The sequence below is a fragment of the Nymphalis io genome, chromosome 7 (genome assembly GCF_905147045.1).
Source record: "Nymphalis io chromosome 7, ilAglIoxx1.1, whole genome shotgun sequence".
NCBI lineage: Eukaryota > Metazoa > Arthropoda > Insecta > Lepidoptera > Nymphalidae > Nymphalis > Nymphalis io.
The window spans coordinates 12,939,189-12,954,045 of record NC_065894.1 but is presented as its reverse complement, the minus strand read 5'-3'; the positions used below and the strand labels follow the sequence as shown (position 1 = coordinate 12,954,045).

General features: G+C 34.9%; 3 protein-coding genes and 1 long non-coding RNA gene across 8 annotated transcripts in view; 2 read left to right on the top strand and 2 right to left on the bottom strand.

The window, feature by feature from the left end:
* LOC126769487 (uncharacterized) overlaps nucleotides 1–14,857 on the top strand; it is a 1,339,673-nt gene that overhangs the window by 1,094,512 nt on the left and 230,304 nt on the right. The window lies entirely within an intron of this gene.
* LOC126769542 (Na(+)/H(+) exchange regulatory cofactor NHE-RF2-like) overlaps nucleotides 1–14,857 on the top strand; it is a 408,391-nt gene that overhangs the window by 187,872 nt on the left and 205,662 nt on the right. The window lies entirely within an intron of this gene.
* Nucleotides 1–14,857, bottom strand: part of LOC126769569 (uncharacterized) — an 82,217-nt gene that overhangs the window by 21,948 nt on the left and 45,412 nt on the right. For 2 of the 4 annotated variants that reach the window (XR_007669392.1, XR_007669393.1), the window contains exons 2-3: nucleotides 12,178–12,247; nucleotides 8,278–8,457 (exon numbers count right to left, since the gene is read on the bottom strand). This is a non-coding gene — a long non-coding RNA (uncharacterized LOC126769569). Of the gene's footprint in view, nucleotides 1–8,277; nucleotides 8,458–12,177; nucleotides 12,248–14,857 lie in introns of those variants that run through there. The other 2 variants (XR_007669394.1, XR_007669395.1) reach the window with 1 other exon arrangement.
* LOC126769525 (Na(+)/H(+) exchange regulatory cofactor NHE-RF2-like) overlaps nucleotides 1–14,857 on the bottom strand; it is a 52,412-nt gene that overhangs the window by 19,172 nt on the left and 18,383 nt on the right. The gene's annotated exons all lie outside the window — the stretch shown is intronic.

Sequence of the window (14,857 nt, the reverse complement as noted above, 5' to 3'; positions counted from 1 at the left end):
TGACTATATAGAAAGGGGTAAACTAAAGATTCAAAGACTTTTGCTATTGATGATATTATTGATATTGTTATAAAACAATGAGTACACTTAAATCATCGTAATCCCTTGGACGGAGACATCCTTTGTGAGAACTGTAATTTAGGTACAGGGCTTAAAAAGTTACTAGTAAAATGCAATAAATTAATCTCTTTTTTGTTTTGTTTCGTTTAAGAATTTCAATACAACGCGATGTATATGATGAATAGAAACTCTTGTTTGAATATCTGTAAAAGTTTTTGGCAATGTTGGTGATTCGAATAAAAAGATAACCTAACCTAACCTAAATATTATTACGACATACCTATTATAACTATCTACATATTTGTATAAGTTACTATAGAAGTATAGCTTTTGTTTCCGTTATCATTTTTCTGTATTAAATAACACATTTTTTCTTAATTAGATGATATAGGCAACAAAATATTGGACGCGCTAAATGCTAAATAAAAAGCTAATTAAAAAAATAATCCAATTTGATCGTTAGTTGAGTGTGAGTCCGACAGCTGAAGCTGCATTAGAAGAGTCTGATAATAATCGCGTCACTCCATTTCAGTTTTCACGTAAGAAATCGTCGCGTTTCCCACGAGCGTAACATGAATATAAGGGATTTATACTTTTAAAACTATAAGAAAGCTTGCTTGAAAAGGAGCGTACATTATTTTGTTATATGTCATATTTAAAAAAAAATTAAACGCAAATACAATAGTAATATCTCGCAGAATTCCAGCGACCTGTTATTATAATAATATTCTTACGCAAGAAAATTATTAAATTTTGTATATTAGGCTTAAATATGAAATATCCAATAAATTACTTGTGGTAGTGCTTTAAAAAAATTCAGCTAGTAAAATTCGGTACGGATGGAATAATTAGTACAACAGTTCAACGAATTCTATTTTATTTTTACTTAAATATATTTTAACAGGTACCTAATTTTTGAAACGCCAAGATCAAACGCCACCGGTTGGGTACGTAGACTTTATGGCTAAGAATAGGCGATAAAATCAGTAGCCAGTCGGCTTAGTAAAAAATAACAGCTACACAAGTTATAGCAATAATTATATCCATGCATTTCTTTTCCTGTATACCTATATATGTATGCCGGCCTGCCGAACATTTGAGTATTACAAGGTTGTACATTATTTTCCGTGACTGCGTTGTCGGCTAAAACTTAATATATATAAAATTAAATACAGTTACATCCGGAGAGGAGCCTTACGGTGTCATTTGCTTCCTGTTCTTGCATGAATAACATTTATGAATCGTTCGAATTATCTTTCATTATTCACGAATGGTTTAACTTCTATTTGACCGAATGTTGCAACTAAAATCATATTCTCCAACAATTTTTTCTGCAATGGTTATAATAATAATAATAATAATAAAATGGTTGCATTTTGCAAATGTCTCACTGCTGTTAGTAGTACCTATCTCGTTTTGAAGATGTTTGGAACTTGTTCGTGTCACATGTTACTAGATAGTAACAGAGAAGATTTTCATCCAACACATGCAGGTTTCTTCATGATTGTATCTTTCACAACTGAGACTGGATGGCTTTAAACAAAAATTAAGCACACCAAAGTCCAATAGTTTGAAACTTTGAACACGCAATATCTGTTTAAGGCTCACTTAGAAAAAGTGAACCACGATGACATCTATACCATAAATGATAACACTTAATTTACGAATTATTATGTTATTAGAAACAAAACCAAGCAGCTGCTAAGATATATGGATGTACTTAATATTATAAAAAGTGACATTATTTATTATTACCAGCCAATAGTTATGTTTCTAAAACGAGTTTTTGCCAGTTTTTTTCAGTTTAATATACATTACCGGCGCCAGATTAATAATTGAATTTATCCTGTGAAACAATTAATCACACGGGCTAGTAAGAGCCTGCTTGATTGAAGTACCTATATTTTAGTTTAATTTATGTCTTAAAGACTTGAAATTTCCTGGCATTTTATGAAGTATTAAAATCTATGAATTCCAATTGATAAACATTGATAAATTGAATTACTAAAGAATTAGGTACCTACATTGACTTACTAACAGTCAAAGTAAAAATTACTTTACAAACCGGTGGTTTTACTTGGTGATAGGGCTTTATGCAAGTCTGTCTGGGTAGGTACCACCCACTCATCACATATTCTACCGCCAAATCGCAGTACCTACCTACTTAGTATGATCGACCTGAGATCAGGCAAAAGAACCACTGCGACATTTGTAATGGGTACCTATTTCATATTTTAATATTGTTTACCATTTTCATTTTAGCTAACTTCGATTATTTATCAATACATAGATGTGTTACAGGAATGCAATTTTTGTTTTTTTTGTTTTGACGGATTATATCAACAAATAATTACGAGTTATGTTAACAACTTGTTTACGAGACGAAGCTGATTACGAACTAATGATTGTCTTTGTCAAATATTTTGCAATCGTAACGATAGGTAATTAGTTCGAGAGAGCTTTAATCATTATATCATTATAATGATAATAATATTATTATTATATATCGCTAAGAGTATGACTCCGTTTGCACTAACTTTTTTATACCTATCCACTATAGGTATATGTACATTACGTTGTATGTATTTAGGAAATAGTAGTACATCAATACTACATGTACTTACTAATATTTATAATACTGTATAATATTAATTACTAACTTTTAATTCATTATTGTAATTTTCTTTATATTTAATATTTCGCCTGTAACGCGTGATGTGTCAAATAAACATCTAATTTTTATATTATATATCACATTTAGTTGTTTTTTAAGATATAATATTTTGGTTAATTAAAATTTCTAAAATCAAACTGTGGAATTTTATTGCATAGTTGCACAGCAGACAACTACAGGTAGGTAGGGAGGTATTTTTCTCGTAGTCTGATAATCTCATTGCTGGGCTTAGCCTTCCCCTTATAATGAAAGGGAATACTTTAATTCGCCACGACGCTTTATTGGGGATTACTGGAAATATGTATACTTGTTTGTCTTTGAGGTTCTCCCCGTACTTGCAGGCTACCTAACAACGTCTGCGACGTAGAATATTAAAAAAAATACCATTACGTTAAGAGCATATGATGTCCAAATAATACTAATTATTAATTACAAACATTCGTGTGTTAATAAATACTTTAAAAGTTACTCTACTTTCCTTGAACACGGCAATAGAGATTAAAGTAATTTATTAAAGTAAATAATCCGTTTTTATGCTCTTCTGTATATAATACAGTTTTCACACACGATATTATGTTTTAATCATAAACTAATACGAGGCATACTTAAATTAATATCAGTATGAAACCAAAGAACACGTAGAGCATCGTACATACAATAAAATGAAGAAATTATTTGAAAACATTTCGCGATATTGTATCAGAAAATTGTGACATCTTGATATCATTGTAATCAACCTTCACATTTTTCTATCTATTGTGTCAAAAACAAGCAAGCTTGAGTAGCAAATTAATAGCAAACGCAAAATCTACGCAACTCTTCATAATAGACCGAAAGTCACCCCATTGTTCTTCCGATGTGTCCCGTTGGTTCAGGTAGCGGAAGTAACCCGTGCAGCGGGGTGGGGGTGCCCTGCACAATTAGACCTCACCCCCGAGAATAAAAGACCGGGGCGACCAACAACATCATTAGTTACTCGCAGTCAACCGTAACTACTAACCGTACTAACTAAAGTAATCATGGCTCTCTGGACACCATACGCTGAGGACTCACCATTAGATCTATCTGTGAATAGTACACGTGAAACGACATCGCAAACAAATACGGACCTTCCACCGCATCCATGTATAAGCACAGTGCAACACAGTGTTGAACCGTACCCATACATCGGATATGTCCAGCCCATGTACGTGCCCGTTGTTGAACCAGCGCCTGCGTCTTCGAGTACAAATATGCCGCAATCGATGAGTGTCTCAAGGAGTACGTGCGTATTTTCGCCACCCAAGTCTCCGGTATCAGACGAAAAAAAAAAGCGTCCAAGTTATATGATAGATGTAGACGCTCTATCAGACGATCCGGACTACCTTGCGTTCGAGAGGGAAGCCCTCAGAGCAATGGCCGAAAAGAACGGAGGGTCGTTGCTCGGTAATAATCCGAGAATGCGTCGTGCCGTGCAAACTAATCAGAACGCCGACGATTTTTATAGAAAACAGAGAGAGAGGAATAATTTTGCTGCAAAGCAGAGCCGTGACAGGAGAAAACTACGAGAGATCCACAATTCACTCAAGGTCACTTATTTGAAAAAAGACCTGTCTAAGATCATACGTCTGCTGTCTTCGAATAGGTGTATAGTGTGTGACCAGACGTTCCTTTAGAGATTTAGAATTATAATAGTGTTTAATTTTTTTTATTTTGAACTATAAGTTCTAAACTCTAAGGTGTTTGTGCAATGATGTTTGTGCAATCTTATAAATAGTATACTTGGAGTATTACAAGGTTGTACATAATTTTCCGTGACTGCGTTGTCGGCTAAAACTTAATATATATAAAATTAAATACAGTTACATCCGGAGAGGAGCCATACGGTGTCATTTGCTTCCTGTTCTTGCATGAATAACATTTATGAATCGTTCGAAATATCTTTCATTATTCACGAATGGTTTAACTTCTATTTGACCGAATGTTGCAACTAAAATCATATTCTCCAACAATTTTTTCTGCAATGGTTATAATAAATTACTTAAATTAATATCAGTATGAAACCAAAGAACACGTAGAGCATCGTACATACAATAAAATGAAGAAATTATTTGAAAACATTTCGCGATATTGTATCAGAAAATTGTGACATCATGATATCATTGTAATCAACCTTCACATTTTTCTATCTATTGTGTCAAAAACAAGCAAGCTTGAGTAGCAGATTAATAGCAAACGCAAAATCTACGCAACTCTTCATAATAGACCGAAAGTCACCCCATTGTTCTTCCGATGTGTCCCGTTGGTTCAGGTAGCGGAAGTAACCCGTGCAGCGGGGTGGGGGTGCCCTGCACAATTAGACCACACCCCCGAGAATAAAAGACCGGGGCGACCAACAACATCATTAGTTACTCGCAGTCAACCGTAACTACTAACCGTACTAACTAAAGTAATCATGGCTCTCTGGACACCATACGCTGAGGACTCACCATTAGATCTATCTGTAAATAGTACACGTGAAACGACATCGCAAACAAATACGGAGCTTCCACCGCATCCGTGTATAAGCACAGTGCAATACAGTGTTGAACCGTACCCATACATCGGGTATGTCCAGCCCATGTACGTGCCCGTTGTTGAACCAGCGCCTGCGTCTTCGAGTACAAATATGTCGCAATCGATGAGTGTCTCAAGGAGTACGTGCGTATTTTCGCCACCCAAGTCTCCGGTATCAGACAAAAAAAAAAAAGCGTCCAAGTTATATGATAGATGTAGACGCTCTAGAGAGTAGAGTAGAGTAGTAGAGCAATGGCCGAAAAGAACGGAGGGTCGTTGCTCGGTAATAATCCGAGAATGCGTCGTGCCGTGCAAACTAATCAGAACGCCGACGATTTTTATAGAAAACAGAGAGAGAGGAATAATTTTGCTGCAAAGCAGAGCCGTGACAGGAGAAAACTACGAGAGATCCACAATTCACTCAAGGTCACTTATTTGAAAAAAGACCTGTCTAAGATCATACGTCTGCTGTCTTCGAATAGGTGTATAGTGTGTGACCAGACGTTCCTTTAGAGATTTAGAATTATAATAGTGTTTATTTTTTTTTTATTCTGAACTACAAGTTCTAAACTCTAAGGTGTTTGTGCAATGATGTTTGTGCAATCTTATAAATAGTATACTTGCAGAATATTATTCTCTAAAGAATTGTAAGTTGAAATAAATTTAATAAATGACCAAACATAAATTGACCTTTTAATTATTTAAAACCTTTTAGTTTTGTTACAAAATCATAGAAAGTTATAATCAATTTGAAGTTTACACTAACAATATCTATATCTATATCGAGTCAAATATCTTCAATAGATTTTTCTATCTTGTATCATAAAGATAAGGTGGACTACCGAGCTTAACCCCATTCAAGTCCCCATTGAATAAAAAGTTAAGTACATACCATTAAGTTACAATAGAATGGGTGCGGCTTGCGCAAGCGCCGCTTTTTACTTCTTTCCGACCAATCGGGTTCACGAATGAGTGTTTATTGTGTATTCAAAGATGATCGATAGATATACATAATTTACTTTTATATTTACTTTAAATGGGTTTAGTGTATTTTTAATTTGTAGATAATCAATATAAAATGTTTAAAAGTAAATACGAAACCGTTCAATATTTTTTTTGCTTCTGTTCATCAAACGATTTGTGTTATGTTTATTAGCTATTAAGATGCACACGGAATGATATCAATAAATAAATGGAAATAAGAGTGAAAAAATAACAGTACGAAACTTGCAAATTCATATATGTACTACTCAAATTTTCAATAATCCACCGCGCGAACATTAGTGTTATATTAGCTTCTTAATTAAAGTTATTTTTAGGTTAAGAAATCTAAAAATAAAAGTAATTCCTGTACTTAAACTAGATTTATTTCGCTACAAATAACCTTACACAACTGGATATATCAGACTACTATACTTTCTGCTTGATGACGTGCGGCAAGTCGAATTTACCTCGGACGCATTTCAGCTTCACACCGGGACAATCTTTAACTCTGAAATTGATAAAAAACCCAAATTCATCATACATTATTGGTGGCAGACGCAGCAGATACTTGTTAAGTTTAATATTAATCCATTTGGTTTTTGGTTAGTTTAATGGATCGCTTATAAAGCGATGAATTTTGAAAATATTAACTATTCCTTACATCGTCAACGCACCAATAATGGGAACAGAGATATATATCTTTTGCCTGCATTTACACTGGCTCACTCACCTTTGTAATTGTAAAAAGATCTATAGCTAAGTATATTTATAGTCAAGATGTGCTGCAGTATTATGGCGACTGCTCCATTTGTCATGATGAACCACATCACTCACCTGCCGACTCTAACGAGCACGATATTGTGTTCCTGCAGGTTGTGTCCGATGCCCGGCACGTAGGCGATCATCTCTCGCCCGCTGGAGAGACGCACGAGCACGCATTTACGGTTAGCGGAGTTCGGCTTCTTGGGTTTTCTGATCAAGGTTTTTAGTATCACACCCTGAAATTATGTTCCTTATTTAACTAAAAGTAAGAGCCTGTTTAGGGAAACATAACAGGGTTCTAGGTTATGCTTTAATGAGAAGGTTTGGAGCTTAATTAATCACGTTGCTCCGTCGACTGTTCGTGAATACACACACACATACACTTGTAGGTTTTTCACGTTATTTTACTTCAAAGTAAAGCACTGTATTAAAAACACAAATTAAACACACGAATATTCAGTGAGGCTTATATGCTTGGTACAGATTTACTCGATTTAGCTAAATAATCGAGGTTTTGTAAAACACATTGTTAGGAGACTATGTAAAAATATATATCTTAATATTCCGTATGGGTAAATAAAAACCTTCATAATATAAGAGATATTTGTGCACATTGTCTTTTATGCATACTTCTAATGCGCTGTTCATAGCAGTAAGTTTTGGCATCCCTTGTTCATATGTTACAATTACATCCTAATGTTGAGAGTGGTGTTTCAAATTTTTTTTTTATTATTTTATATTTGTATCGCAGACTGGAATCTAAGATGTAATGTCTTATTTGCCTGTTCCTTACCTAGCTTCTTAACTCTACAAAACAAACGATATACGACACACACAACGATACAAATTATTGATATGAGGCTGTAAACTAATGAGTGGTATTCACACAAGCGCGCCTGACCATATTAATAGTGACATTTAACTGAAAATTGTAAATTAATAATTTAAAAAAACCTAATACACGCATTTTATAGAATTATTTTTTTCCAATTTTGTTTAATGTTAGTTTAGTATGGAGAGTGTTTCTGAAGGGACAATATTAGTAAAACACCAGTGAGTTTGTTATAGCCCGGTTTCTATATTTAACGAATTATTTTTTTACATCTGTAACCGATAATTTTGATATGACTTCAATACTTACGGAACGTTATTTTTTAAATGTTTTTTATTCATGCATAAGGCAAAACTAATTGTTTTTTTTTTTAAATATAGTAACCGGATATGAAAGAATAGAAGTATGTTAAATAGTCAGCATACCTTGGCGAAAGGATTTCCATTGAGCGGATTTCTTGATTTTCTCTTTTTGATATGTGGACCCGTTTTGTGCATCTGCGCGAGGGATGCCATCGTTCTCGACAACACTGATGTTGCTTGGAGATTAGAGCCGGTTAGGAAGTCTGTTGTGGGTGCCACTCGACGGATTATAGATTGTGTGGGTGTAGCTGAATAAAAGTTTATAGAATAAAATACCATGATTCATGATATGTACTAATATTATAAATGCGAAAGTAGCTCTGTCTGTTGGCTTATTTCTGTCACGAAGAAATCGAGGTAGTCTTAGATTTGGTTAAGGTCTTAGTATATAATTTACAGGAACATATTTGCTATGCGAACTGAATTACGGGGAAAAGCTATTACTATATAATAAAACTGATATAAATTGAAAACTTGCACATTAAAAAATAAATAAACATCATATCCAAATAGGAGTATTGTTTAAAATACATAGCTGACATCTTTTTCATATTTTTTTCGCACGTAGTCAATATTCTTATCTCATAAAACAGCAGGTGCAAAACCATCTGTTTCGGATTATCTTCCATCGTCATGTAGCCTAGATATTTTAGTGTAATTTGAACTCTAGATTGTGAATCGATTTCATTTCTTGCAATTTAACGGCTCGGTTTTAATGACAGTGTAATGTATAAATTTAACGTATATATATCGCCGTTACGGTTTTATTATATGTACATATATAAAGTCAAGATTTTTTTTCCCTAGTTACCTAGTCAGAACAACAAATGATTATTATAGATTGTTTTGTTATTTTTAAAATAGATGTTATTTTTTGCAAATTAAAAATATTCCAGGAACCCGAAACATATTCAGAAGTTAAAATTATTTGAGCAACAACTAAAATAACAAACGTATTGTAGAGTCGAAGGCAATATCACGTAGTGTCCGGCTGAATGTTATTGTTTGAGAAAATCGTCGCCAAGTGTCTCCCGGGAGAGAGGCTTGCATCTGTCTAGCGCAAGCAAATATTATAATATCGATACAAGTTACGAGCTGAACACTTGTTGGACGTGTTTTAAGATTTGTTGATTTCATATGCAATTAAATCAAAGCGACAGTTGACAATAGTACAAATACATTTGTAGGTATAAGATTTGATTTGACTAGAATAGAAGAATTAGTAACGTACCTATTTTATCCTGAATTTGTTGATTTGGGGCTGATTTATCGATGGGACTATGTTATTTTGAAAAGTGAACTGGCGATCAAAAAATCGGTCGTAAAAAATTAAAGAATTGAAGTCATTTTTTTTTTTCATCAAAAATATTTATACAGAGCGTCATTTACAAAACGCGTATACACTAAACTTGGACTGTGTCTGAAACAGTACCTGCTCTTTTTGCGGATTATAATCCGCTAATAGTGGGCATTGTCCGCACACGACGACACATAGATTTGAAATTATCCTTTCTGACAACGTTGCTTCGAAATTATTTACAAAAAAAAGTCCACAGGCGACAATAGGGAAGAGTTGCGCTACGGGAGCATTGTCTGTTCCCAGAAACGCTGTAAATCATATTTGTGTAAGAATAACTTTAATACCACTCACAAATGGTACAACTTTATCGCAATTGTCAATTCAACATCTCATACTATGCGTTCGGTTATTGCAAATAACTGCACATTGTTATCAACAATAATAATAATTCTTGGAAGGATTCTTAAGACTTCTAGAAGAAAACTTATGATATATTTTCGTAACATTAACGAATTGATAGTATAATGTTAAATATTCATAATCTATATTGTTTAAATATGTATTATATATAAAAAGGAAGTAACAGATCTTAAATGTCTCACTGTCATTTATGGAGAAGGTATGGAGTATACTTCACCACGCCAGGTGGAGTATACTGGCGTTCCGGAAACGATTCCATAACGTAGTCTCGAACGCGTACCACTAGATGGCGTTGACCGAAATAATTCACCCGGTTGCGACATATATAATAAAATGTTCCAAGTATAAACAAATATGAATCAAATATTTATTTGATTATGAAATTACTAATTAAATTGTTAAACAGAAGTTTTAATCTATACTTATAAATAATCATCAAGATGTACCCGAACTAGCCGTATATGTAGGACCGGAAGTATTAATTGATAACACTAGGCAGCTGCCAAAATTAATGCAGATGTCGATTTCGCGTATCGAAATTACATGTCCGCTAAATTGACAGTTATATACGGTTTCCTATTTACTATCGGATTTGTTTACGTACGATGTTATTTATAAGGGGCTTACATTGGGGATTTGAAATGCGTAACAATATGTATTTATAAAAAAAAATATTACATACATAAATTTTTTAATCTGTATTTTTTGTCTTTAAATAAAATGATTATACAATTTCTGACAGCATACGCTGCGGAGACGTGTCTCTCTGTTAGGGACGATAGGTGATTATTACTCTAAAGATTTTTCTTAATCTAAAAATTATTCTATAAAAAACTGTTGTATAAGTTACATTGAGATCAATATTGTTGAAGAATTGCTTTCAGTTGCTTCTTAGTGTTATTAATTTTTTTCTATTAAAGTCCCCATTAATCTAGATCACACCTGTATTACGATCTGGTCTAAAACATTAATAAGTAATTTTATGTGAACTTTCGGTAACTTCGTGTCTTAAGGGAAAGTCTTTTTTTTATAGTATAGATAGGCGGACGAGCATATGGGCCACCTGATGGTAAGTAATCATCAACGCCCATAGACATTGGCATTGTAAGAAATTTTAACAATTGCATCACCAATGTACCACCAACTTTGGGAACTAAGATGTTATGTCCCTTGTGTCTGTAATTACACTGACTCACTCACCCTTCAAACTGGAACACAACAATACCAAGTACTGTTGTTTTGCGGTAGAATATCTGATGAGTGGGTGGTACCTACCCAGACGAGCTTGCACAAAGCCTTACCACCAGTGAAAAGTATCAATAGTCCACTAACACAATTTATCACTAACTGGCATTAATCACTTAAAAAAGGTTAAGTCCTTTTCAACATTAGAGCCAATAATAATTATTATCATATTCTATTTATTGTTTTTATTTAATTGAATTTATATTCACTAATATTATAAATGATTATCTCTCTGTTTCATGGCTAACTTAGCCGAACCGATTTTGATGCAATTTAGTAGGCAGCAAGTTTGAGCCCCAAGGAAGGACAAAGCCTATATAACTGTTTGCTTTTTTATACCTTACATCTAAATGAGAAAAACAAATTAATTTTTTTATAAATACTTTTTAAATGTTAGTTGCAATTTAAAGTAATATAATTTATTATCTATATAATTTCCATATAGGTCATGACTGCCTCGTTGGTCTGTTGGCTTAATGTAAGGCCGCAGACCCGGAGGTCTTGGGTTCAATTCCCAGGTCGGGACAATAAAAAGTTATTGAGTTTTTCTGTCAGAAAATTCTCAGTAGCAGCCTGGAGTTTGGAAGTTAGAGAAGTGTACACTCCAGTGCCTCGGAAAGCACGTAAAGCCATTGGTCCTGTGACAGAACTCTTTCCGGTTGTGTTGGATTGGCGTCCCATTGGATTATGAGAGCTAGAGAATAGAGAGTGCACCTGTGTTTGCACACACACTTGTTCACTATAATATCTCCTGCTTAGTTGGCTAATCTCTGTTGAGATTGGCCACTGTGGCCGAAATCGGTTTGGAGGACATCAATTCAATAAAGTGCTACACTTGTGTTATATAGCAAGCTGATAATAAGCAAATGGTACGAAATCGCAAGCTTTAAAACCTTCTACAATAATTGTAATGATTGTGGATCTTAGGAATATAATTTTAGTATATGTTATATACCAAATAATATTATTGAGATAACAAAAGAATAAACGCAATATTATTTACCACTATAAGCAGGGCATTGGATTCTTAATCCAATAGATAACAGCGAAATTCCTTTTCGTAGTAAATTCATCTGAAAAGTGAAGAACATAGGTTATAATTAAAGCCTAAATTTATAGGCAGAACAATTTATTAGTATGAACACGGAAACAATTATTTTCAATTACCTTTGCACTATTTTAATATTATTTAGTACTTTTATTTATAAAATTCCAATAAGTACGTGATTTTTTTTCATAACATAACCTCAAATTCTATATTTATTTTGGCATTTGAGTTTTGACATAAGGATGACAGAACAGACCGACGGTGCTACATGTATAATATGTTTTAAAAATTAAAAAAAGAAATCATTAATAATATTTTTATTAAAATAATTTTAGGTAAATATATATAAATATTTTAATAGTGCCTTTTAAATAATATAATAATACATTAATATAAAAGTGACACTGTCGTAAAATTCTCGATAGATGTCACTTTTACCTTTAAGCAAGTTAGCTTACCGCTATTCAACGATAGATGTCACTTTTTGGTATTTGTTCAAATTTTTTTTTTTTGAAAATTCATGCCATAATCCCTACCTAATATAAATGCTAATGTGTTTATAGGCTTATACTTTCAGGCAGGAACGGAAATATGCCGTACAGCGAATGTTTGCTTCGCAAGTCAAAATATTATTTTTATTATTGAGGGTACTGACGAATTTTGTTAGGTTAAAATATTTATTAAAATTAATATTTATATATTTTTATAAATATATTAAAAAAAATTATATAGAAACTTAAACAAAAACTAAAGTTGCCATATAATTAAATCAGTATAACACTTTAAAGCTTTTAAGAGTTTAAAACTGTTTAAGAGGAAACGTTACCTGGAACGACAGGACTTCATAAGAAGATGAGTGCTTGATATAGTAAGATTGAATTAAAACTTCAGTTAAAATCTCTTCAAGTTTTATGAGCTCGAATACGACTTTACCATTTATATGGCGGCTTTACCATAATCTCCGTAGGAGAGATTTTATTTAATGTTATGTATGAATTTAATGTTATTTTACTTCGTGGTTTTTATTTTAATGATTTGCATTTCATTACTGTATCTATATTTTTCGATTGTTACTAGTTCTTTTAGATAGTATTGCTCGTGTCGGTTTTGTACAGGTTAAATGGAGATTCTGTTAAGTGTAACTGTATTAAATGTATTTATATATTTGCCGTGTGGTGACGGCGACGAATATCACCACCCCATCTCATCCCGTGGGGGGCGTAGAAGTCGACCCGAGGGAATATACACCAGAGAACGGGCAGCAGCGTCTCTCTGAGTACTATGACTAACTTACTGCGATCGCCAACCCGTCTGCCAAGCGTGGCGATTATGGCATATCCCCTCATGATTCGCGCAACTAAACCACGGCCCCTAGTCCCCGGCAGCCCTGCTATTCCTAGCCTTGGTAACAGCTGTGGTAACGGCGGGGCAGGGGGTGCTAAGAATCCCCGGCAGATTTCGTGTTACCAACACCGACGACCTCTGGCCCTGGCAACATATAACACGCGTACACTGCGGACCGACGAGAAGATCATCGAACTGGAGGAAGAATTGAGCAGGTTACACTGGGATATCGTCGGATTATCCGAAGTCCGAAGACAGGGGGAGGATACGATGATCCTGAAATCCGGTAACCTTCTCTATTTCCGAGAGGGCGATCAACTGTCTCAAGGTGGTGTCGGGTTCATAGTCCACAAGTACCTCGTTAACAACGTTGTGAAAATCGAGAGTGTGTCGGCTAGGGTGGCGTACCTTATACTCAGAATCACCAAGCGGTATTCTTTGAAGGTCATACGCGCCGACTTCGACACACTCCGACGATGAGGTTGAGGTCATGTATGAGGATTTATCTAAAGCCATACATACCAACAAGACTCATTTCACTGTTGTAATGGGGGACTTCAACGCGAAGCTGGGCAAACGATTCGGTGATGAGTTAAAGGTGGGACCTCATGGAATTGGAGACCGCAACACTCGGGGCCAGATGTTGGCCGACTTTATGGAGAAGGAGGGACTCTTTATGATGAACTCCTTTTTCAAGAAGCCAGGTCAGCGTAAATGGACCTGGGTGAGCCCTGATGGGAAAACCAAGAATGAGATAGACTTCATCTTGTCGACGAGAAGACAAATATTTAATGACGTCTCCGTGATCAATGCAGTCAAAACTGGGAGCGATCACAGACTCGTAAGAGGCTCGTTAAATATCAATGTTAAACTCCAGAGGTCCCGACTGATGAAGTCTACGCTCCGACCATCACCTCTTCAAATCCGAAATCCCGAAGCCTTTCAGCTCGAACTCCAAAACCGATTCGATTGCCTAGCAGACTGCGAGGAAGTGGACACATACAACGACAGGCTTGTGGAAACTGTCCGTACGGCTGGGTCTAAGACCTTCAAGACCAGCCGTACAAAAGGAACCAAAAAGATCTCTGCCTCTACCCTACGGCTTATGGAGGAAAGACGGAAAATGATTCTGACGTCCCCAGCTGATGCTGCCGGCTATCGGCTGATCAACAGACGGATTTCAAAGTCTCTAACTCGCGACACTCGCCAATTTAATACAATGCGCATTAAAGAGGCCATCGAGCGGAACAAAGGCTCTAAAGTGTTCGCCAGAGATCTGTCTGTTGGTCAG